At 41.0% G+C, this 26,518-nt stretch overlaps 1 protein-coding gene across 2 annotated transcripts in view; it reads left to right on the forward strand.

The window, feature by feature from the left end:
- UBE2F (ubiquitin conjugating enzyme E2 F (putative)) overlaps positions 1 to 26,518 on the forward strand; it is a 2,002,640-nt gene that overhangs the window by 742,667 nt on the left and 1,233,455 nt on the right. The window lies entirely within an intron of this gene.

Raw genomic sequence — 26,518 nt, forward strand, 5'->3', positions numbered from 1 at the left:
GGATAGGTGGGGTAAGAAAGTGTATACTTCTTCCACTCTAGCCATGAGGGCATTGAATTGTCAGTTTCACATGCTAAAATATCAGAATTATCTCCTTTCACAATTGAAATCTAAGGTGGATGCTTTGGCGGAGGTATTGAGTGTAAAGAATTGCTGGATTTGGTTCATGTGTCTGAACAAGTGGGTAAGCATTCTTTGCAGTGTGGTTTTGATGCTGTTCAGGCCTCCTCGAGGGTGGCTGCTACTAGTTCTGTTCTTCGCAGACATGCCTGGTTGAAGGATCAGAATTTAGCTGAGCATGTTAAGACCCGGATTTTGGATGCTCCTTTACAGTCTGATGTGTTGTTTGGACCGCCTGTGGAAGCAGTCTTAAAGAAAATGGAAGACAAAGCTAAGTCTATGCAGACTGTTAAAGATTTTTTGCAGGTGCAGCCTCCAGTTTAGTAGAAATTGGCCTGCTAAGGGGTGGACATATCCTGCTTATGGTTCCCAGTCTAGGGGTAGGTCTAGACGTGGTAGGGGCAGGGCTCAAGGTTCATTTAGGCCTAGATCAGAGAGTTCACCTGCTCAGACTTCTGGTGAGGGCAGGGGTCAGTCCTTTCGTAAGCAGAACCAATGACCTGCCTTTTCAGCTGCCAGTCGATTCTCGTCTGGCAGCTCCTTTGGGAGGAAGATTGTCTCTTTTCAAAGAAAATTGGGATTTAATCACTCAAGACAGATGGGTGCTGGATATCATTCATCACGGTTACAGATTTTATTTCCACACAATGCCTCCTTTCAAAGGCATGCCAGATGTTCCTCCTCCACAAAGAAAAGAGGCTCACAAGCAAGTTTCTCAGTTACTCCAGATAGGGGCCATTCAGCCAGTCCCTGTATCAGAAAGGGCCTTCGGATTTTATTCTCGCCTGTTCCTAGTACCAAAGAAGGGGAACACGTGGAGACCAATTTTGGATTTATCTATCCTCAACACTTATCTGGACATTCCCAAGTTCAAGATGTTGACGTTACAGCAACTGTTACCTCTGCTGGGCAAGGATCACTGGATGGTAACTTTGGATCTCAAGGAAGCTTACCTTCATGTGCCTATAAGGCTAAGTTGCAGAAAGAAAGTGCGGTTCCGAACTGGTGATTTTCAGTATCAGTGCTCTGCAGAGCCCTTTGGCTAATCTACTGCAGAGTATTCACAAAGCTTCTGGCTCCAGTGCTAGCTTACTTCAGGCTTCAAGGCATTCAAATCTATCCTTACTTGGACGACTGCCTGATTCTGGCTCAAGAAAGAAGACCTTCTACAGCATCTGGAATATGTCATAGCAGTGCTAAGATGCCTAGGGTATTCTGTGAACGAAATAAAGTCCAGTCTAGTACCCTCTCAAGACATGTGCTTTCTGGGTGTGAGACTGAATACAGCAGCCCAGATGGCCTTTTTAACCCCGGACAAACAAAAGAGTCTGTCACTTTACTTCCATCAACTATCTCATCAGTCCGTGCTGACTGCAAGGACAGTCCTTCAAGCATTAGGGTTCATGGCATCTTGTATTCTGGTACTTCCCAATGCCAAACTGCATATGAGGAAGCTGCAATGGTATCTCAAAATGTATGGACACAGCACTGCCAAGATTTGGACACTGTCATTCAAATAATACCTTGCCTTCAAAAGGAATTCTTGTGGTGGGCTCAGGAATGTCACCTAAACAAGGACTCTCTGTGACCCGCCAGAGGCGAAGTCAGATTTTAACGACAGATGCCTCGGACACTGCTTGGGAGCTCATCTAAATGGAAAGTGGATACAAGACAAGTGGCCTGCCAGACTACAGCATCTACATATCAACATGAAGGAGATGTTAGCAGTCCAGTTTGCATTGATGGCTTTCAAGGAGTTACTTCTTCCAGGGCAGGTGTTGATTCTAACAGACAACACAACTGTCATGTGGTACATCAACAAGCAAGGGGAACACATTCTTATCCTCTATGCAGGCAAGCAATGATTTTATGGGAGACTGCGTTAAGCCTGCAACTAACTCTTCAGGCAAGGTTTCTGCCAGGAGCACAGAACTCCTTAGCAGATGTATTAAGCAGACAAATCATGGATCCCCACGGTGGAAACTGGATCTTCATGTATTTCAGAAATTGACAGTGTCATGGGGAACACCAGACATAGATCTGTTCGCTTCTCCACTAAACCACCAGCTGCCAAAGTATTGCACAAAGGGTTTCATCACACAGCTTGGAAAGTGGATGCTCTGTCTTTCAGTTGGAAAACCTTCATGTCTATGCCTTTCCACCTCTGCCTCTTCTTCCAAAGGTATTATTAAAGGTCAGACAAGACAGGCCAAGGATGATTTTGATAGCTCCAGATTGGCCTCGGCAACACTGGTACCCACTTCACGAGTCTTGTAAAGAAGCCTCCATGGCCTTTACCTCTGATTCCTCATCTGTTATCTCAGAAGGACGGTCATCTGCTCAATGTCAAGCTTCAATCTCTTCATCTCACAGCTTGGCATATTCTGTGTTGAAGCACAGCAGGTCTCAGCTTCCTCAACAAGTTTTAAATGTGATTATGGAAGCTAGAAGGCCTAGTACTAGGAGAGTGTACGCAGAAAAATGGAAGAGATTTTTATTTTGGAGTACAGCAAAGAATTTGGAGATTTCAGAGCCTAATTTGAGTGTGGCTCTTCAATATCTTACTGAATTATTGGACAAAGGTTTGTCCTTCTCTTCCATAAAGATTCATGCTGCAGCAATTTCAGCTCACTATAATTGTGACCCACCTTTGTTTCGCATCCTTTGTTCAAGCAGTTTCTTAGAGGGGCAAAGAATATAAGACCCCAATGAGAGCTCCTACTCCTGCTTGGGATCTCAATTTTGTGTTGGAAAAACTTACTCTACAACCTTTTGAGCCTGCAGCTACTGCTGAATTGAAATATTTGTCATGGAAGACTGCTTTTCTGTTGGCTATTACTTCTGCAAGAAGGGTGTCTGAGTTGCAGGCCCTTATGGCAGTAGAGCCCTTTTGATTTTCCATAAGGACAGGGTATCATTACGTACTAATCCTTCCTTTATGCCTAAGGTGGTTTCTAGTGTGGCTTTAAACCAAACTATTCATTTGCCTACGTTTTTGCAGATCCTCAAAATAAAGGGGAAAATTTTTGCACACTTTAGATGTACACAGGCAATTGCGTTATTATTTGAGCAGGACTAAGAATTTTAGGCAGTCTCAGCAGTTACTTGTTTCTTTGCTTTGGCTTCACAGGGCAAGCCTGTGTCAAAACAAACTATTTCTAGGTGGATTGGCTTTTGCATTGCATTTTGTTATTCCCATCATGGCAAAGAGGTTCCAGCTGGGATTAGGCCTCATTCCACTAGGGCTACTGCCACTTCAACAGCATTTCTAAGGGGGTGGCAACTAAGGATATTCTGGAAGCAGCTACTTGGAGTTCAGTGCATACTTTCTCTAGGCATTATCACCTGCCTATATACTCTAAGACTAGGGCTGGTTTTGCCACAGCTGTTTTACAAGGCATGTTGTCAGCTCCTGCTACTTTATAGTTTGCCAGCCTCCCTTACCTCTGCTTTGGGATTCTACCCAATAGTCAGGACTGCAGCAATGGAAGACGAAGAACATAGTACAGTTTTGTACCTACCATAAATGTAGATGTTCGAGGATTCCATTGCTGCAGTCCAATTTACCCTCCCTCCTTCCCCTCTGTGTTTAGGGGTGGTTGTGTAGGTGAGTTTACATGCTTATATTTTTTATATATATATATGTATATATTGTTGTATATATTATACATGTTTTTGGTGCAGGTTGTTTTGGGGACTTGTCTTTTTGGGTCTTCTGACATCTGGGGCAAGAAAAGACTGAGGATATGACGTCGGTCATGCGCATTAGTACCCTGACGTACTGACGTCAGTCTAATGCGCCCTGACCGACGTCAGCCTTATACTCTGGTATTCGGGCCGACTGGGACGCGGACTATACCAATAGTCAGGACTGCAGCAATGGAATCCTCGAACATCTACATTTATGGTAGGTACAAAACTGTACTTTTTGCAAGCACTTCATCAGGCTCTCCCCCAAGGTACTATTGTGATTCTATCTGACAACATGTCGGTAGTTTGGCACATAAACAAGCAGTGCGGAACCAGGTCCTACCTCCTTTGCAGAGAGGCCATGAGAGTATGGCGCTGGGCCATAGCTACAAGACGTTTCTTAGTAGCCATGCACATTCCGGGGAAAGCCAATGTGATTGCAGACAGGCTCAGCAGGACTCTCCTGTTGCCCCACGAGTGGTCCCTCAACAGCAGAGTGGCTGTGCAGATCTTCGCCAAATGGGGTCTCCCTTGTTGCGACTTGTTCGCCAGCCCCAACAATGCGAAGTGCAGAGAGTTCTTCACTCTGACTCCCTCCCAGGGGCAGTCTCCCAGGGACGCGCTAGCCCATAATTGGCCCCCTGGTCTCCTTTATGCCTTCCCCCCGATCCCCCTTCTCCCGAGGGTGATTCAGAAGGCTCTTCATTTAGGGAGCCACATGATTTTGGTCGCCCCACATTGGCCCCGTCAGGTTTGGTTCCCATTCCTTCAGAAGTATGCGGTACAGGGCCCTTGGATTCTGGACCCAGTGCCGGACCTGTTGTCTCATCAGTCGGGACACTCTCATCCGTCCCTTCGGGTCGCTAAGCACTGGCTGCTTGGTTACTTCACTTCCATCCTTAGTTAGAGATAACTCTCTTTCTCTAGAAGTGATGTACATTTTGTCCTCTTCCCACAAGCCGTCCACCGTTAAGCTGTATTCCAGCAAATGGAAAAGGTTTGCCTTTTGGGCCCAGCAGTGAGGCATTGATCCTCTTCTGGCCCCAGTTCCGCAGGTCTTGGAATTTCTAGCTTCATTGTTTCATTCAGGCTCTTCAGTCTCCACAATTAAAGTTCAACTGGCTGCTATATCTAATTTTCATGTTTCCATAGAGCCTTCCTTAATGGCTAACAGACTTTGCAAGTCCTTTCTTAAGGGAGCCTGGCTCCTCAGGCCTCCTATGGCTCATCCTGTGCCCCTTTGGACTTAAATTTGGTTCTGGCCTCCTTAACTGCCCGTCCCTTTGAGCCGGCAGCCACTTGTGATATAAAATTTCTGTCGTGGAAAACCACCTTTCTAGTGGCAATAACTTCTGCTAAGCGGGTTTCAGAGCTTCAGGCTCTCTGTTCTACTCCTCCTTATTTGATTTTTCATAAAGACAGAGTTTCCCTCAGATTGAATCCATCCTTTTTGCCTAAGGTAACATCCCCTTTGTGCATTCAGCAATCATTGGAGCTCCCCGTTTTCTTTACAAAATTTTCTAATAGAGCAGAATATACCTTCCACCAGTTGGATGTTCACAGGCAACTGCGTTTTTACTTAGATAGGACCAGGCAGACACGAAAATCTAACCAACTGTTTGTGTCCTTTGCGGAGAATAGGTTAGGTCTACCAGTTGCCAAAACCACCATAGCTAAATGTATTAAGGATTGCATCTCTTTCATTTATTCCCAGTCAGGCAGAGAGTTACCTTTCCCACTTAAAGCTCATTCTGCCAGGGCTCTGTAGCTTTTCACTCCAAAGTTTCATTAGATGATATTTGTGCGGCTGCTACTTGGTCTTCTCCGCACACCTTCATTTCTCATTACAAGGTTGATGTGGCTTCCCGAAGCAGAGCTTCATTTGGTTCCACAGTTCTCAGGAGTGTGTTCCAATGAGCCACCCGGGATTTAAGTGCTAGGGACGCTGTCCCATCAGTTATGAATGTAGGCGAGATAGGATCCCATTACATCTTTTAGTTATGTACTTACCATAACCCGGATGTATGGGATCCATCTAAATCTACATTCATACATACCCACCTTCCCCTACCTTTTGGATTTGGAGGAAATATTGCTTTTGCTGAGCTCTCCTCTGGAAGGACTCTAGTTGGTTACAGTTATTGGTATGTGTTTTCTGTACCTGTATGAATGTATGAAAGTAAACAAACAAGATCTGGGGAAGCAGGCGTGGTGCATTCTGGGATAAGGGGAAGCCCAGCCAATGAGAGACTTCGTTCTAGTATATAGTGTCACGGTCGGAGCCGACGGATCGGCTCCGAACCCATCAGTTATGAATGTAGGCGAGATGGATCCCATACATCCGAAGTTATGGTAAGTACATAACTAAAAGTTATCATTTCTTTGCCTGTATTTCTCTTCAATATCTTTGGGGCTGCTGTTTTTGTATTGGTTAGTTTTGCTTTCTCCTTTGCACAACTATTATACCATATTAAAGCTCTTTTTCTTTCCCTTGTCCATATTTCTTCTTCAGATGTCTCCTGATCTTCCTGATTCTCCTTATTTTGGGGACTCAGTCCATCATGCTGTGATGTAGTCTGTGTTAGACTTTCTACATTAAATCCTTCACTTCACAGACACTCCATAACTTCAACTTCTGTTTCTTTAACTTCTGCTTTACTAGTCTTCCTTTCCACATTCCATCTTTGTGATATTTTTTTTTTTATTGTGAAATTTTCCATATCTGGATGTCTTTGCCTGTATTTCTCTTCGAGTATCTTTGTGGCTGCTTTCTCTATATTAATTAAGTTGGCTGTCTCCTTTGCATAAATATTCCACCATATCAAATCTCTCTTTCTTTCCCATGTCCATATTTCTTTTTTATACTTTTCAGAAATGTCTAGGTTTTGTTTACATTTTCACACTTCCTCAGATGCTTCTTTTTCCAAACAAATCAAAGTTTCTTGATCTGTATACTGTTTTTCAAAAATATTTTGTATTAATGAACGCAAAATTTTATTTGAAGCTTCTGACAGTTTTTCCTGTGAAAGTATTTTTCTTTCCTCTCATTTATCTGTTAATCTCTTTGAATATCCTCTGTCTAGAAATTCTGTGCTTTTTGCATAATATTAACAATACATAATTTCTTTCTTTGGGACCCTGTGAGGCTCAGCTGACGGCCGTTGAAGATGAGAAGGGGTAATGGTGGCTGTTTGTTTCTGAAGGGCCGAGACGGATTTCATAGATTAAGGGAATAAATACCAGTTACATAATACAGAGTAAGGGCATAAATATCAGTTTTCCTCATAGAAGTAAGGTAGGGTTCAGAACGTCTAAGTTTTGTCAGAACAGATGTCACTGTCAAAAAGAAACAAAAGAACTAAGCATGTTGCTCTTGTTGATAAGGACTCCCAAAGGAGTGGCAAGATTTCAACCACAGTCTTTTCTTAATCGCTTGTGGCTTTGAAGCCTCCTCAAGATTTGTCTGTTCCTTCTCCTATTGGGCTTCCTTCTACTTCCATTCCCTCTAAAATGACTAGGGATGCTTCTTCATCTGAGGATGAGGATTTAGATTCTCAGGAGGAGTTTTTAGTTTATTCCTCCGAGACACATTCACCTCTTGCTTTGGGATCTTATGAGGAGTATACTCTTTCTCATGATTCTGTCATGGAAGAACATTCTTTTGTGGATACTATTTTTTTTCAATAAACTTCTTTATTAAATTATCACATATGACATAATCAATCTTACATTTATATAAATGAAATACAAACAACATGACACCACTTTAATTGCAAACATTATACATCACAGACACCACTGAAACAACTGTAGCTGCCAACATTATACATCACTTATAATCTATCCAGTCATTGTTAAAGCTCTCAAATGTCTTAAGGTTCAGAAGGGATACTATGATCTCTTACAGATGAATTCCCCTAGACATTCTACAGTTTCTCCTGTTCTGGTGGCTCTGTTAGGTACTTTTATGCCTGCTTCTTAAGCCCCTGTGTTTCAGCCTCTTGCTTCTGATAAAATGGACAGGTTCTGTAAGGTCCATGAGGCTCAAGTTTTTGTATAAGATTCTCTCATCAGACCCTTCTGTCATTTCCCTCTCAACTGACAAACATGCTAAGCAATTTGCTTCCACCAGACTTTTACCTTCAGACAAGGATAGTAGAGCCATGGATTAGGTATATTTGGCAAGAAGGTTGGTCTTTTAGGGTTATTACTTATGAGTCACATATGTGCTTTCCCTTCTTGACAAGCTGGTGGGTGTTAGCAGAGTTTCTTGAGTATGATTCTGAAAGTTCATCTCTTTCCTTTCTTAGTTCTTCTTCACAAGCTGCTCACCATTCTATTAAGTACTGCTGTGATGCTGCTGATGCTTAACCTAGGGTGGTTGCATCAGGGTCAGTCATTAGAAGATATTCCTGACTTCAGCTTTAACCCTTCCAGAAGATTAAATGTGAAATTATTAGATTCTTTGGATACCCAGAATCTGTTTGGCTGTGCTGCGGCAGATCTCTTTAAAGCACTTTGCAAGTCAAGGGGAAGGTCATGCAGGACCTTAAAAAGATTTTTCTTTCACTTATCCCTTAGTATCAAAGGAACTACCCCTCTAAAGCAGATACTTTTGTACACAAGCATCCTAAGCAGCCTTTAAAGGGTAAAAGACCATCTAAGAGGTTTTTTCCCCTGAAAAAAACAAAGTCATCATTCAAGGGGGAAAAAGTCTTCCTTTCGAGACAAACCAGCTTCTGTTTGACAACCCTCCTCTTTTCCTCGTCTAGATTCTGTTTGTCACAGGTTAATGCTGTCCTTTCCCATTTGGCAAAAGATCACAACAGACACACAGGTTTTGTCTATAATTGAGAATAGCTTCTACATTATGTGGAAGTCCCTTCCTCCCTTTTCAGGATGTCCTCAGCCTCATCCTTGCCATTTGCCTCATTTTCTTCCTCTTTTGGATGACCTTCCTATTCAAGCTCCGTCTCAGTAGGCTTTTTTCCAGGACCTAGAATTTATAATACTACTGCTTTGCAATGTAAACTTCACTCTCAGTCTAAGGAAGTAATTTCTAACACCTTCTCAACATCCCCTCTAAGTTGGCATCTGGGGGGGATTGACTATTCACACAAACTTGCTACAACACTTGCACAGTGGGGAGCAAAATAAATATCACGTAGAGGATTACATATCCAGCTGTTCAGTTCAAAATACAGAAGTGAAAAGTAACTCCCATATGTTCATATATGAGGCAGACAGAATTACACACACAGTTTTGTTCTTGCTCTGTGTAACTAATGCCATTATGGTGAAAAAAACATCTGCCAACAATCTGATGTTCTGTACTCCAGGGCTAATCTTATGTAGAAATAACAATGGTCCCTTATTGAAGGAGTTTATGCTGTGTTAACCAGTAAAGTTGCAAGTTATTCTTGCTGATTTTCACAACTGCAGGAAGTATGAGTTTAATTTCATGTACAAAGCTAAGAAAAATAAACCAGAGAATGTACTAGAGAGAATTGCTTTATATGCCTCTGTTGAAATTCTTAAGCAATTTCAAGTTCCACCTCCTGACAGAAACCTTCGCCATTAGAACTTTATTATTATTAGTTCTTTAGTTTGCTGAGGTTTGTCAGAACCAGAAATACCTAATATAGAAAAGACCAATGACAGATATTAAATTATAATCCCAAATCTGAATAGGAGGATTATATTATTTATTTATTGGCATTTGTTAACCGGGTTTGTCCAACTGGGCTTGTGGTCCATTTTCAGTGGAGATCCGAGGAGAAAAGCTCCAGTAGTACATTTTAAACAAGTACAATTTTAAACAATATTGATATAATAGCAGTTATAGCAAAAAGATTCACATATGTTGGGTTACATGCATAAAGTTAAAGTTGCATTAAAAAGAAGCTAAGTAACAATTGTACATTGATATAGTTCAATAGGTCAACAATAAAAAATTGTTTGTATAAAATTATGCAAATGCATAGTAGACACATTGGAGAGAGAGGTGTAATGAGGTACTAAGTATGGCCCTTTTGAGGGTACATAAAGGGAAGGAAGACTAGGTAGGGTCATGGCAAGGGCAGGTTCTGGAATTGAGAAAATAAGCTTTTAAAGTGTGAGGTGTGGGAGATTAAACATAAGTCAAGGGGAAGTTTGTTCCAAGCATGGGCAATGGAGTGTTTGTAGAGTAGTTTGCCTACTGACCTATTTGGGTGGTAGATATCAAGTAATTGTTGGTTAGAAGTATGGAGGGTCCTGGATGGGATGTAGATGGAGACTAAGGAAGATAGAGATGGACAGAAGGAGGGTTTATAAAGAATAGAGTGTAGCATATGAAACTGATAAGATAGCAGAAATTGGGGAAGTTCAAGCCATTGAATATTGTTTAAAGAAATGCAATGGTGTGAGTTGTATGGGGAGTTAGTAATGAATCTGACTATTTTATGGTAAATCTGTTGGAGTTTGTTTAGAGTTTAGATTAGTTTAGTTTAGATTACCTTGTAGGATTTTAAATTAAATTACTGTCTGATACGTTGCAGGTGATACCATGTTATTTTCTTGTAGAACTTCTTTTCTTTGTTTTTTATTTTTATGTCTTTATCCATTTCAGTATGGAGGATATTAGCTTCAGGTTTTATAACTAAGATAGTGAAGCAAACATGCACTAACATTACAGAACTTTATATATGCATTTAACATGTTGATGCATTTATCCAAACAATGCCCAGAAATGTTTATTTGTGCTGGAGTGTACATATTTTCAGTTGTATCCTACCCACATCATGAAACATTTATTCACACTGTGTCGACATTAGCATCAATTAAAGAAACTCTGTCCAAACAAAAAACGATGAGCGCAACAACCCCCCCCCAAAAAAAAACAAAACAAAAAAAAAAATAAATAAAAATAAAGCCTAAATAATCCTTCTAGAAATTAAAGCAAATTTAATTAAAAAAAACATAAACATGGACTGCAGCTAGTTGTTCAGAAAGCATTTTTATCAGTGAAAGCAAACTGATTCTGAATATTTGTACCATGACTAAATGAGCTAAAATATAACTGCACTGTAAAATGAACGAATCCTAACATAACCCTCATTACACTACTGAAAAAAAAACAGTATAAAAGATTGATTAAAACTTGCCACAGCATTGGAATAGAAAACCACCCTTAAGACAGCCCTTTCATAAGTTTAGAGAAACTATGTAAAGCTGTGTTCACTTAACTGTTTATTCAGTCACCCATGAATCCATCCATCCTCATCCCCTTTTTTCCCATTTTTATACACGGGGTCAGGGTGTCATTTTAGCAGCGACAGTCATCTCGAGCCAAAGTTTACACCACCGGGTGGCTAGCCCTGCCACAGTAGTTCATTCTTACTACTCACTCACACACACACACTCACCTATGGCCATTTTACAGTGTCCAGTCCACCTACTGCATGTCTTTGGAATGTGGGAGGCACACCAACCGAGAATCGAACTGGAGAGCCTCTTGCTGTGAGTTGACAATGGTAAATGCTGCACCACCGCCACCGCAGCCACCCATGAATGTGAAGCAGTAATTCAGACTTAAAAAAATAGTAAAGAGTATGTGTGCTTTGTGTAATGCATGAAATATTTTTTTTTTATAGGATTTTAGGTAACTTGGTTCACAACTTGTGAGTTTGCCTCTCATGAAACATGTTGCATAAACACATATATATGTTTGTGAGAATTTGGTCAAAACAGTGTTTGGTAGACATCTGTTTAGTGGACAGAATTTGGTTGACTCCACAGATGGTCGAGAAGTGTGCAAGGTCGCACAATTATTGGGTTGGAGAGTATGCCCTTTCCCAGATACTTTGCAATCTTAGGGTTAGTGTATGTGTGTGTGTGTGTGTGTATGTATGTATGTATATATATATATATATATATATATATATGTATGTATGTATGTATGTATATATATATATATATATATGGGTTACCTTCATTTGATCTAAACTCATTTGATCGAAATGTCATTTGATTGAAAACCAGTATGCAAGGAAAATAACAGGGATTTGTCCCCCTCCCCAAGATCGTGCGACCTTGGAGTTGGTATATATAGTTAGGGGGTGTGTGGAGGTGTTAAAGGAAACTAGGTGGGGGGCTTTGCCCCCACCCCACCCACCAATATGGGGGACTGCACCCCCCCACACCCCACAACTATATATACCAACTCCAGGGTCGCACAACATTGGGGAGGGGGACCAATCCCTGTTATTTGCCTTGAAGTGTACTGAATTACTGTTTGTCAGTCAAATGAAATTTTGATCAAATGGGTTTCAGTCAATTGGGCTGTCAATCAAATGAAGGTAACCTCTATATATATATATATATATATATATATATATATATATATATATATATATATTAATTAGCAGGGGAGAAGCTAGCTAAATTTCATCAATCTGCTTATTATATGCAGATGACAGATGAGTGAATTGCTTTTCCCACCAGCACCTGTTATTTAGAATAATATCCAGTGTGTGGGCTGTTCTGGTCCTCTAAACCTATAGCATGTAATACCTAATTTGTCTTGCACTGAGTTGCCCCTTGAATTAATGAACCACTTTCTGAAGTTAGTTCTGATCTAGTGAGTCAATTCCATTCACATGCACCAAGCTGATGCTAGCTGACTGGCATAGGTTGAACATGTCCCTGTAGGCAATCTCACACCCTTTGGTTATTCCTGCTTTGATATAACTTCATCTTTAAATACTTGCTGGGAAGTGGCTGATAGGTGAGAAAGAGTATTATCCTTTGATGCCTAAAGGCCTTTTGGTTACACCACCTTTGCTTTCCTTTTTAGGAAGTTTAGTAAAGCCCTTAATAAATTTATCTTTAAACAGGACACACAGAGTTAAGCCATACCTAACTGAGTCCACTACATATTCCATAGCTAGGACTCATCTACTCTTAACCCTTGTGTATGCTTCACTAGTATTCACTAATCTCAGAAAATCAGATTTAAACAAACTGGAGTCCTCCTGTAACAAAATCGCAAGATTCACTACTAACCTCCTTTACAGATCACATCACTGCACAGCACTTCATAAACTAAATTGGATTGAACTACCCAATCTCCTATCCATCAACCAACTAACTTTCATTCATTCCATCTTCCACCATCCAGACAACTGTCCATTACTCAAGAGCTTAGTGGAGCCCTATTCAAATGGCAGGGCGCTAAGATCCTCCAACAAACTACTACTCAAAGTAACTAAATCTAATAATTCTTATGGTAGCTGTCTTTTCTCCCATTTGATATCCAAGTTCTGGAATTCCGTGCCTCAAACAATACTAAATTCTAGCAACACATCCAAATTTAAACTAGTGCTTAAGGAATACCTAAGCAAAAACTGGTTTTCCTCCTGCACTAAAACAGGCTGATCATTCTGTCCTTCCTTGTTCTTACAACCAAAATATCTCTTCCCTTACTAAATTCTAACATCCAAACTATCCCTTTCTCTCACGGAATTCCAGTTTCTCTCTATCTGTCTCAAGCTCACTACTGCTCCTATTTTATCTAACTGTCTCAAGTTTCCTACATTTTTATCATATTCCCTCCTTCTTGTACTTCACCTCAGTATTGCCTTAGCTATCACTGTTTAGAACAAGTAACACTAACAATAACAACAGTCAGCCATATTCTTGTTCATATACCATACATGTATCTCATAAATATTTACCACCAAATCATGATATTGATCTGCTGATCAGTCATTTCTCTGCGATGGCACAAGCTATTCCATGCTAATCTATTTGTTAGATTTCTTTTTTTCCAGTTTATATTGCTCTCTCAGTTGTTGTTGTTTATGTATAATCTGTTTACTACCTATACTTACCAAAGTTATGCATTCTTGGTTGTTGTTGATTTCTTGTATTGTTTATAATGTGTTTTTGTAATGGAGTTTTTCTCCCCGGGTCTCCTCTGATAAAGGGCCACTGGCCCAGTTGGACATCCCTGGTAAACAAATGTAAAATAAATATATTTCTAATGGTAAACCGTCAGGCTGAAATGTTTTTCCATTGTTTTGTTTCCATCTCATCCTCTGTAACTTCTTGCATTAAGCAGTTGCCCTGATCCTGGTTCAAGCTTTTTAATGAGATTTTGCTTAGGAAGCCCCTTATTTTATTTATCTTTCCTTCCTAATCCATCTCAGCTTCCTTGTACCTGTCCCATATTTTTATTATCTGATTTTCCTGTTATGTGGAAGGCTCATTGTTACTATCTAAAAACAATTCCAGTCTACTTTTAAAGTATTCCTATTTACAGAAATGCATGTTAAATCTTTAGTTTATTTTGAACCTGTCATTGTCAACATACCCTCTCATGAGCAGTGGACAGTGGTCTAATAAAGAAGCAGGGTATGTATGCAAACTTTAAATAAGAAGTGCATGTTCCTTTCTAACTGTGATTTTTGTCTGTTCTTGAATATGATGTAGATCTATATGAGAAAGGCGTACATGTATCTCTAGGAAGCCTTAATTTGTCATGTACATTTGTCATCCTCATCAGTGTAGCATACTTATAAATAATTTTATTAAATACACAAATGCAACTGGTAAGCACTTTCATTCAACATGAACTTCTTCAGACCAAGTGAAAGCAACCAAGTTGAACAAAAGCGCTTACCAGTTGCATTTGTGTATTTAAAAAAGTTTAGCTTGGTGTTTTTTAAGCCGTTTTTCTTTTCTTTTTATACTTATAAGTAAATCGCTGTAACAAAGGCACCCCATGAGCTCTATGCTAGTGTGCACCTCACCAGTGGAAAAATGTGTTCTTTTCTCCTGCCTAGAATATCATCCAAGTCACATTTTTAACTTTAAATTTGTAGAGCAGTCCATGGTGGGATATGCAGATTTACAGTCTTGCATAACACTCATGGTAGCTTCCCTCTTACTAATGTAAATCTGTCTTCATTATGTTTTTGTACTTTATAGCATTTCAAAAGCCATATTTATTTGCAGTTGTATAACAAACTCCATTCACTGTCAATGGATATGATAAAATCCATAATAATTTATGCCCAAGGTTACATATGCTGAATACCATTCAAATGCATTTCTTGCAGTAAAACAGAGTCCTTATTTCCCTAATATACACAAATATTGTGGATCTTTTTTTCAGGATTTGGTAAACAACATTCCGTGATATACTGATAATACTGCTAACACTTAGTATATAGCAGCTCACTATTACAATACCTTCCTTTTAGGTATCAACTCTTAACTTTTGGTTATACAAGCTACTGAGAGGTGCTGCATTCAAATATAAATGTAACATTATATTAACTTCCTTTGCATTATTTGTCAGCTTTGTAAAGGGCATTTCTTGCATCCCAAACTGTATCAAACTTTTAGATTAAAAATCATTAAGCATTCATTTGTACAAAAATTCAAAAATGGCAGCTTAATATTTTTTCATTGTCCCCTACATGGAAGTGTACTACAGAACAAAACTTCTGGGTGAACATACAGCACTATCTTAGCTGTAGACAAAAGAAACATATTATCCAATGCATCTTTCATGCATTTCATTATCTCCACCCCACTTCTAATTACTGTCATATCTGCAGCCAACTTCCAAATATTTCATTTCCTGAGTTAATTGCTAAGGCTATGTAATTGTTTCAGAATGACCAAAGCATTTTCCCCTGAACATGAAATAACCTTCAAAGATTACAAACCCTTTGTTGTTATTTAAGCTTCTCACAGCTCTTGCATTTCACATTTATCTCATACACACACAGCTACACAGAAATATGCTATTTCCTGTTAAACATATTGCTTTCCTTTGGCTGACTGTTTGCAGTTATTTTTCAGACCAAGCCAAGCTTATAATGTTCCTTTAAGTATTCCTCATTTAATTGAACCAATAAATTTTTTTGCATACTCAGGCATATGGTGACAAGTTCCTTCTCATGTTCCAAGTCAGTTCCCACTAATTACCATATTGATAGTAGCCTACCGGACACTGAAGGTGTTATAAGAGATCTGGGGACATAGGTTGACAGCAACCTCTCCTTTGACCACCACATTGCCACTGTGGTCAGAAAGCCGTTCTATATGGCACATCTCATTACCAAGGGTTTTGCATCCAGGAAGAAAGAGGTTATCGTCTCCCTCTACTATTCCCTCATTAGACCAATCAATGAGTATAATGCCCCATTTGGCATGTATCTCACTAGACACCTGCAACAGCTGCAGAGACCACAAAAGTACCTCACAAAGAGGATCCTAGGCATAAACACATGTCCTGCATTGACAGACTCAAAAAGTTGCCCTCTTTGCTCTGCCCTACTTACATAGGTTCATAGGTGTGCACTAGGCCATGGGCCCCCCTCCTGACCTTATAAGAGTATAGAAGCCCTGGCCCATCATGCACCACCATCAGTTCCTGCTCTCTCTCTCTAAAGTCACTGGAGTGAACACACTGGGGTTTTTTTTTTTCCCATCCACTCATCAAGATTTCAGAAAGGGGGAGGGTGAGGTGCCTCTGCTTGACATGTATGGGAGCCTATTCTATTAGCATGAGCAGTCTCTGGGTTATGAACTTGCCCCTCCAGCATGTTCTGTTGATTGTGGAAATGAGGTTGAGGTCTCTGGAGTGTGTGGTGTGGTGGGATTTCTTTAGATGTAGCATATCTAACAGAGCTGGGTCAGACATGGTTTTGTATGTCTAGAGATCTCAGTAGAGATCATGATACAGGACAGAGAGGAGTTGGAGTTTTTTTAGTCGGTCCATATAGGACAAGTGTTTAAAGCCTTGGGGTCCTTTTTTTTTTTGTTGCTTTGCTGCTTGTGTTGTTGTTGGTGGTGTTTGGTATACATACCAGCCAAATTGTACTACTCAATGGTTATTATAATAAGGAAACAGTAGAGGAGAATGCCTCTTCTTTCTCTGGGGAAAAAAACCTTAGTAATGAGATGTGCCACATAGAAGGACTTTTCTGACTACCATCAATGTGGCAAAAAAGAGAGGTTGTTGCCAACCTGTGTTCCCAAATCTCTTATAATGCCTTCTGTGTTCAGTGGACTACCATCAATGTGGTAATACATGGGAACTGGGTTTTTTCCAAAGGGGATGACGACACATTTTTTGGCACTAGCTTAAGGCCATGGTTCTGACACCAGTCATTGGTCTGAATGAGGTCTTTCTGTAGGATGTCAACATCACTTGAGGAGTTAATAGTAGTTCCCAACTTGAAATCATCTGCGGACTTTGCCAGCCAGGGTCCCTTTATGTTGACCTGGACTTCAGAGAAGTAGACATCAAACAGGAGAGGACTCAAGACCGAACCCTGTGGGACTCCACTCGTGATGGGACAGCAGTGTGACTTGTAGTCAGCTACTTTCACACTGTGGGTTCTAGCTGTGAGCCAGTTTGCAACCCACCTAGTGATATAGGGGTTGATGGCTAGCTTAGTGAGTTTTTCTATGATTCCTGAGTGGGGAATGGTGTCAAAGACCTTGGCCAGATCAAGGTAGGCTATATGAACCACATTGCCTTCATCCACAGCTCTGGTGACTGATTGAAAGAAGTTGACCAAGTTGAGCAGGCATGATCTACCCTTTACAAAACAAAACTGTGTGGGATCCAGAGTTTGGTGATTCCCTATATCCTTGTTTATTAGGTCCATGATGATGCATTCCATAGCTTTGCTTATTAGACTTTTCAGGCAAATGGGGCAATAGTTCCCAGGGTCTGTAGTCACTCCACCTTTGTGGAGAGGGATGAGTGTAGCACTGCGCCATTCGGTAGGGGCAAAGCCTGAGGTGAGGCTATGATTGAACAGGGCACACAGGTGAGGTGCCAGTTCAATCTGTGGTTCATGTAGGTCCCATAGAAGCTATATTCTTGGCCTTGGACAGTGCTGTTTTAACATGTGCAGCAGTAATACTGGGTGCCTCGCAATCTACTGATATTGTGACTGGTCCCTTGAGGGAGAGGGGTAAAGTTGGCACTGAATCGTCGGCCAATATATTGGCAATATCTGTTGGCTCGGTGTAGGAGGTACCAGTCTGCAGTAGCTCAGAGCAAATCTGAGTATTGCCATGGAGATTCTTTACATAACTGTAGAAGGCCTTGTGGTTGTGTTTATTATTTGCTACCATTCTGTTTTCATAGCTAGCTTTAGAGGATTTGATGAGGGATCTCAACTTTTTGTTGAGACTGATAAGAGAGTTTTTCCAGTCTTGGGACTTCACCTTATCCCACATCAGTTTCATCATTCTGTTGTAGAGTTTGTTTATGGCAGGGGACCACCAGATTTGCTTCCTTTTTTTGGAGGAGAGCGTCTTGGTTCTTTTGGGTATGGCGAGAGCCATGCATTTGTGTACGTGTTCGTACAGTGCATTGGTGTATGATTCAGCGGTCATACAACTGATCTCCATTTGCATGGGTGCTGTGAAGTTAGCCATCTCTGTTTTTAGTAGCCAAAAGTTAGCTTTGGAGAAGTTTTTCATGGTGGTTACCTTTGCGGGGGTGGGGGGTGGTAGGGATGTGGATTTCCAAAGTGATTAGTTTGTGGTCGGATCTAACCAGGGAGGAGATGACTATTGGTATAGAGCATTGATTGCCCATGTTAGTAATGACCAGGTCAAGGATGTTGCTACCTTTAGTGGGGGTAAGAACGAGCTGGTCCAGGGCATTGGAATTAATCAATTCCAGGAAACATTGGGCAAGTGTACTGGTACATGAGTAGTTTTACCAGTTAATGGTGAGGTAGTTTAAGTTGTCCAGTATGCCAGTGTTAGGTTGGACCTTAATATTCTCCAGGGTGCTTAGGAACGTGGAGTGTGAGTCTTGGGACTTGGTTGGGGACCTATTACAGTCTATGACCTGAATCGCTGTCTTATCCAATGTTAGCTGCACCTGGAATATCTCAGATGCGTTATGTTGGGCTACCAGTCTGGAGGTGTGCATATCCTTTATGAATATGAAAACACCACCGCCTTTGGAGCTTCTGTCCAAGTTCTGGGCCCGAAAGATGTGGAATGAGTTATAGCCTGGTAGTGCAGGAGTGCTTTCTGCTGCCTTGAACCAGGTCTCTGTTACAGTACAAATGTCGATGTTCTCCAGTTTAAGGAGTGCTTCGAGTGAGTGCATTTTGAGATTTAGACTTCTAGCATTGAGCAGCATGACCCTCAGATTGCATTTGTTTTTAGCTGTTAGAGTGGTAATTTGGTGTTTGGAACACTGCCTAAAACAGGCACTGTAGAGTTGGCAAGAGCCTTGGCATGTATCCGGAAGCCCAGGGGTGACAGAAGCAGGCCATCTCTGGCAAAGGATCGAGGTCTGTCAATCATGTCATCCCAGGCAGACAGATACTGGATCCCCTTAGACCTTAGAATGACACCAGAAACTTAGCCAGATGTTGAAATAAATAATTTTCTGCTTGTACTGTGGTATTATTCTGGGTGATGGTAGGATGCTGCTCAGGGCTAGGGTCATACCCACATGGGCTACATAATCCAAGATCTCCTCCATGTCTCTCTTCATGTTGTTCAGGGAGGTACATCTCAGTCATTTACACCCATATGTACAATGACAGAGTCATATTTGTACCTGTTGTTGAGGGACCTGAGTGCGTGTGTTATGTGGCAGATCCTAGTGCCTGACAGGTAGCTGACTGTTACTTTCTCCTTACTCAACCTAGTGAGTGGGTCATCAGTGTGCCTCACTATTGAGTCACCTATGACTTGTATGTTGGGCATGCTGTTTTGCCTTAAGGGCTTTGGTTGAGTGGCACACTGTTTAGGAGAGTCATGTGTCTCATGATTAGTGTTGTGTTGTGGTGGTCGAGTGCATTTCTGCCTTGGAGGTCTCTGCTGTTTGGGTAGATTGTTATTGAGTGCCTCCACAAAGGTGGGTGCGTGGTTTGTGTTTTATGTGAAGGCAGTGCTGGCGTGTGTTCTGGAGGACTGTATGTTTCATGTGGTGTGGTGCAAGTGTTGACCTTCTCCTCTTGACCAGCTATTCTAGTCTTGGCTGGAGAGTGTGTGGCTTCCAGTTTGGATATATAAGTGCATCTCTCCCAAGTCTGAGTGTTGGGAGGTAAGAGGAGAGGGTTGTCAGTGTACATGAGGCATTTGCTACATTGCTTCAGGATGCCCAAGTTCATCAGGTTAATAGAAAAAAGCACAGAGAACTGAACTTTAGACATGCCTGGAGGGGTGGTCATTAATAATAAGTACTGGAGCTGTTTCCTTGTAGAACGTTTAGTGCTGGTAGCCCTTTTGTATGCTACAATAATTGCTGGTAAAGTGCTAGATTAGTATGCTAGTAAAAGTGCAGGAAGGAGAGAACTAGTAGACCTAAGGAAAAAATTGAAGAGCACAATTTGACACCGCTCAGAAGCTTTCAAACAGTCCTGGAGACAGCAAATCTGTATCTGCACTATACTTGTTAAAGGAAAGGTGATAAACAAGTCCAAATGCAGGCTTTTAAACCAGAAAGTTGAAAGAGATGGAAAAACTGCCCAAATGGCCAATAAACTACAGTTTCTGGGCCAGAAACCACTTCTCCTGTGGTAGATAGGCTACCCAGTGCTTACCACTCCCACTGATAAGCTAGAATGCTTCCCTCCAGCACAGAAAGGCTTGGTAGGCTCAGAAGCTTACATACAGTCCTGGATACAGCAAATCTTTGTCTGGACTAGACTCAGTTACAGGAAAGAGGGAAAAGTGCAAACATGGGCTTTTAAACCAGAAAGTAGAAAGAGATGGAAAAACTGCCCAAATGACCAATATACTACAATGTCTGGGCCAGAAACCACTCCTCTTGTGATAGCTAGCCTACCTAGTGCTTACCACTCCCACTGATAAGTTAGAAGGCTTTCCTCCACCACAGAAAGACTTGGGGGGGGGGGCTCAAAAGCTTACAAACAGTCCTGGATACAGCAAATCTGTACCTGGACTAGATTAGTTACAGGAAAGGCAGGAAAAGGGTTAGAACTTAGAATTTTTTTAATACAGAAAACCAGCTAAAACAGCACTAAAAACAATTCAAGTGCAGTGCAAGCTCGCACACTTGAATGTGCAGCAGTATTAAAGCAAAAACAGTTTAAATAAATGCAATTTATTCAAAATGTATTGTGAACTGAATTCAAGCATTGTTTTATTCAACTCTGAACAATTAAAACATGCCAAAAAATATACTTATCAGTTGAGAAGCACACTCAGTCAGAACACAGAGAGATTTTAGCTAAGTTTTTTTTTTTTTTTATTAAAGTGGAAAGGGAGAAAGGAGGAGCAGAAGATAATTCAAGGTTAAGAAATTAAGTAGGTTGGCCTTCTCACAGGCCAACAGGGAGGGAGGGTGTGAAACTAAACCAGTTTATATACATTCCTTGGCAGGAAATCAGAACAAACAAACACAAACAGATGTTTAACAAGTTGAGAAAATTTTAATTTAATACCTCATATACAGTGAAACTAGCTAGAAAAGATTTACAAACAGTGTGGCAGTAAAAACCTTATTTATCAGGCCCTATGAGGCAGAAAATTTTAGTACAACCATGCAGATTAGTTTATAGCTAGAAAATACAGTAAAAAGTATGCAGCAGCAATAAAAGTGCTGGAAATATCTATAAGCAATAACTAGTAAAAATAAGCACAAAACAGGATACTTAGTTATATATCACAGATCAGAGTTTTTCTCAGTGCCCTTCCTCCGATTAGCTCTTTGTAAAATACTTTGTAAAAAATTCATGGAGGTTCCATTGATTCCAGCTTGGGACCCCATCGCTGTCAGTTCAGCACCCTGCCATTTGGTCTCATTCCAGCCCCCTGAGTGTTTAACAAGTGCATGGCAGTGGTTGCAGCCTGATTTTGGCTTGCAGGGATTTCAGGTCTTCCTGTACCTAGACAATTGGCTTCTCATCACCCCCACAAAAGCATCTTTGGTCCCGGCCAGTGACTCCTTACTCCGACTACGCGACAACTTAGACATTACAGTCAACTGTCCAAAATCGAGCCTTCAGCCTCTACAAGTCTTAGAGTTCATAGAGTGTTATCTGGACACAGTCCATCAAATTAGCAGGCTCCCAAGCTCCAGAGATTTTAGCCTTTATGCTCAGGCACCGTCAGTTCTTGCAAATTCCAAACCTCTGGCTGACGCACTTCTAAAGCTTCTGGGTCATATGGCAGCATCTATAGCCAGATTTCACAGGAGGGCCCGACAATGGACTCTGGCCATTTAGTGGCTCCTCTTTACTTATCCATTGGATTTCCCCGTACAACTAATGAGAGTGTGGCACGAGCAGAATCAGTGATGGTTGCAGTCTCCATTAATAGTGCAAGGGAGACCATTTGTAATTCCTTCTCCTTTGCTTATGGTTACCCTGAACAGTTCAGAGGTCCTGCTCTTCTGCAGAGGCTCACATTCACATCAACACTCTGGAGATGAGAGCAGTCCTACTAGCATTGGAGGCATTTCAGGATGCCCTCCCAGGGGTGTGATTGTGATATAGATAGGCAATATGTTGGTCGTCTGGTATCTCAACAGACAGGGGGGAATTCATTCTTATTCTCTTTGTCAGGAGGCCATGATGGTTTGGCAATGGGAAATTTCTTGTCAGCAGTTTCTGGTGGCAACCCATATCCAGGGGGAGTCCAACATTCTGGCTGAGAGCTTCAGGAGGAGCACTTTATCGCATCACAAGTAGTCTCTAAATCCAACAGTGGCAGCTTGGATTTTGTGGCACTGGGGCACTCCGTGTTGGGACCTGTTTGCATCCCCAACCAACAAGTGTCACAGCTATTACACCATTGTTTCCCCTCCAGGACAAGCACCCAGGGAAGCTGTGATGCTTGCTTTGGCCTCCAAGTCTCTTTTATGCTCATTTCCCAGTTTCCTTGATGGTATGTATCACACTGCAGAGCTACAGTAATCCTCATCTTCCTCTTTTGGCCTTGCCATGTGTGGTTTCCCTTCCTTTGGCCTCTTCTGAAATCATCCCTTGGATATTGGATCCCATTCTGGATCTCATTTTTCACAAAGCTGGTCTGGATCCCCAAACCTTAAGTTCCTCAAGTTAATTGCATGGTTCCTCCATTTCCCTTGATGGCCAGGAATCCCAAGCTTTCACAGGTGGTCATTCTTATATTGTACTCTTCTCAGAAATAATCCACTCTAACAGTATATATCAGTAAATAAAAAAGATTTGTTCTGTAGGTGGAGGCTTGGGGACCTTTTGGTCTGGCTGGTCCTCCCTTTTGAACCTTCAGCTTTGTCCAATTTGAAATTGCTGTCTTGGAAAACTTTTTTTGGTAACGATTACCTCTGTCAAAAGGGTTTCAATGTTGCAGTCTCCTGACTCTTCTTCCCCTTATTTGGTGTTCCATACGGACGGGGTTTCTCATAGTATGAACCCTTCCATTTTGCATAAGTTAGCTTCCGAAAATAACCTTAACAGTTCCATTCATCTTCTTATGTTTTTTCCCAATTTTTCCAACAAAGGCAAATATCTTTTGCATTGTTTGGATGTGCATAGGCAATTAAGATTTTATCTTGACTGTACCAAGTCTCTCAGGAAGTTTAGCCAGTTGTTTGTCTCCTTTTCTGTATCCAGACTGGGCTCTCCTGTGTAAATTAACTTTATCTAAGTGGCTGTAAGATCATAGGATCACAGGAGATTACTAGGCTATCGTCCCAGAGGTCATTTTAAGCCTAGCCTTTACATTCCAATGTAATACCATGAAAATATTAGTCAATACCCAAGACTGCATTTAGTGATGACTGCCAATGTCAAGGGCTGTATTTTCTTTGTATATTCTTTGAAAGGCAAGATTGTTTTACACAAGGCTAAAGGTCATTCAGCTAGGGCTGTAGCTACCTCTACAACCTTTCTTTCTAGAGTAGTGATATTTGTGCTGCTGATACCTGGATGGGCCACCACGCTTTTGTGTTGCATTATAAGATGAATATTCAGTCCAGGTCCAGGGCTTTCTTTGGTTTTACTATGTTGCAGAATATCCTACCTTAGTTCCTCCAGAGGCATTGTTGTGGCTGGGGACTCTGTCCCACATATTGAATCCAGATAAAGGAGACCGCATCAGATACAAAAGTTATGAACTCACCATAATAATAGATCTGTGTTGTGTGTCTCCTTCTGGTTCAACCTCCCCACCCTTCTGGCTTCCCGTCTGGGATGCCCAGACATTGGAAGTTCTTCATTCAACTCTTTTAGAGTCTCACATTTCCTCAGGGTGTTCATTTTCCAGTTGTGGAAGATGTGTGGTTCAGTTAGATATGTTGTGTCATCATGTTTTCACTTATGGAGCAAACTCGATCTGGAAAATTGATGGAGGAATGTGGGAAGTTGATGGAGCCAAAATGGACTAAAGGCTTTTAAACTGGCTGGTGTCTGATTTGAGTTGGATTTGAAGTCTCACAGGTTGAACCAGACAGAGATGGACAACAGTGGATCTATTGTTATGTCGATGGGATGTAGGACAGAAACACTAGCTTAGAATAGTAAGCTTTAAATGGAGAAGTACCACTCGACACCCAAACCTTTTCATATGGTATGCTGTAAACCAGAGTTGTGCATGCTACATTGTATAGAGGAAAATTTGTACTTGCATTGAAGTCAGTGAATCCTTAGTGTCGTATATATCCAGTTCTTTGGATGCCAGGCATAAAGCTACGGTAGAATAGATGTATCTAGTAATAGAAACAATGTCTTAGGTCAGTTTTCATTGACAAAATCTTAAAAGTCTAGAGCTAGAACCCTTCAGTATTATTTCCTTTCTGATTCACCACAAAGCCTGCTTTTCTGCCTTTCTATCATTCTTCTCTTCAAAACTGGGAAAACATCTGTTTTGTTTTTCCTTTCTGAGTTGCTCTGAAGTGGTTGGAGTTTTCCTCTGCAAAACCTGCCATTTGAGACAAGCCCTCACCTCATTTGTGAATCAGTGGATAGAGTTTAGCCTCTGCATCTTCAGGGGCATACAATGTAAATGTTCCTCCAGGAAGGTTCATTCTGAAGCAGGTTGGATTCATCATCTTACATTTAAAAATTCCTGTCCTGCACAGCTTCATTGCATCATGGAAAGCATCTCTCTTGCCTTGTTTCAGCTGAATAATCAAGTTCACATCACACTCTAGTTTCTGACTCCTTTTTCTTTTCTAGAACCCCACAGTTTTGACAGAATCCTTTATTTAAGGTCATAGGTGTGGAAGTGAACCAAATAAGGGGGTCTTGGAAACTCACTCTGAAGGGCTTGTGAATGAAAAACCCTGTGGATCCTCTCAGTTTTTCTCTCTGCTGTCAGAAGATCGGTTCAGTTCACTGGCAATATCTTTCACAAACTCTGCAGAATTTACTCCCTCTGTCTTTTCAGTAGTATATATTTCTAGAGTTGCTTCTGTCTTCCGTATCAACAATTTTATCTTCTAAAAATTACAGCATTACTTCTGAGGGATTTATCCTGTTTCACCTCAGTCATGCCCTGTCTAAAGTCTACCAACTGGTGAGAAGGAGAACTTGAGGTTGCCACCATTCTTAAACTGACATTAATGTAATCAAATAAATCAGTATTACTTTTGTGGACTTCTGACATTATTGACTTAGATCTCTTCTTCCATGCTGCCCATCATCTTTTTAGTCAGCAGATTGTGTTAGCTTCAAGACAGTCTTATTAGCCCAGGATTCAGCTTGACTTCATAGCAGTTCAAAACTGCTTAAATCAACTTCTCACTTGCATTTTTCTTTTCATTTCATCATATAAGCAGAATTAATAAACCACAGCACCACCAGATCCTCAGATTAATTTATATTGGCATATTCACTTGTACATTGTTAAAATGACAATATTAATCTTCGAGGGAGGGGGAGCCCTACTCAGGCATTCCTCATGTGTTTTCTTTCCTGACAAGAAGTTTGTTATCCTGTTCTAAAGTTTGTAATGCAGTTGTTTGGAAGATTGTGAAAACTTTCAATAAACATTGTTTAGATGTACAACACTGATGTGATGCAGATTGAGTACTGGAGACCTGTAGAACTCTCATATCCTTCCTTGATGGTTGATTGCTCCAGGTAGCACTTCCTTAGAATTAGTTCTGTCAGGTGAAGTGAGAGATTTCTATGTTGAGACTGAATGTTTCTTGCATTGTTGCCTTGGGTGAAACTCTGAACTGAAATTGCTCTTCTGTTGTTCCTGCAGGTCAGTCTGCCACAGTTGTTTTATGGTTTATAACATGGAAGTAACATCAGGAGAGGTAGAGTGTTAAATGCATTTAAGTGTTGTCAAGGAAATAAGATGTAATGTAATATAGAAAGCTCAGAACCACAAAATAACCACAAAATAATCACACTAGGTGATTAGTAAAGCAAAAATCAAATGACTAAAGTCAACACAACGCCCAGATATCCACTGAAATGTGAATTGTAGAAAGTTGCTTCTCATCCAGTGAAGTAGATACAGTTCACTCATTTCAGTGAAGATGACATGAGTTTGAGTGACAATCCGAGCAGCAGAAGGCTGGCTGGTGTGTTGGAAGATCGAATCCTTAGTGCAGGCTCTATTTTTTGTGTCTATGCCTGCTGAGCTGTCTGGCTGGCTGCCTTGATCTCAGCCCCATTCTTTCTTTCAGTACAATAATCAGTTGGAGCAAAGCTGTCATACAGATGGCCAAAAGGGAATTTTCATAAATGCAGCTGTAATTACCCCT

This window comes from Protopterus annectens, chromosome 6.part1 (assembly GCF_019279795.1).
Source record: "Protopterus annectens isolate FY-2018-M chromosome 6.part1, PAN1.0, whole genome shotgun sequence".
Taxonomy (NCBI): Eukaryota; Metazoa; Chordata; order Ceratodontiformes; family Protopteridae; genus Protopterus; species Protopterus annectens.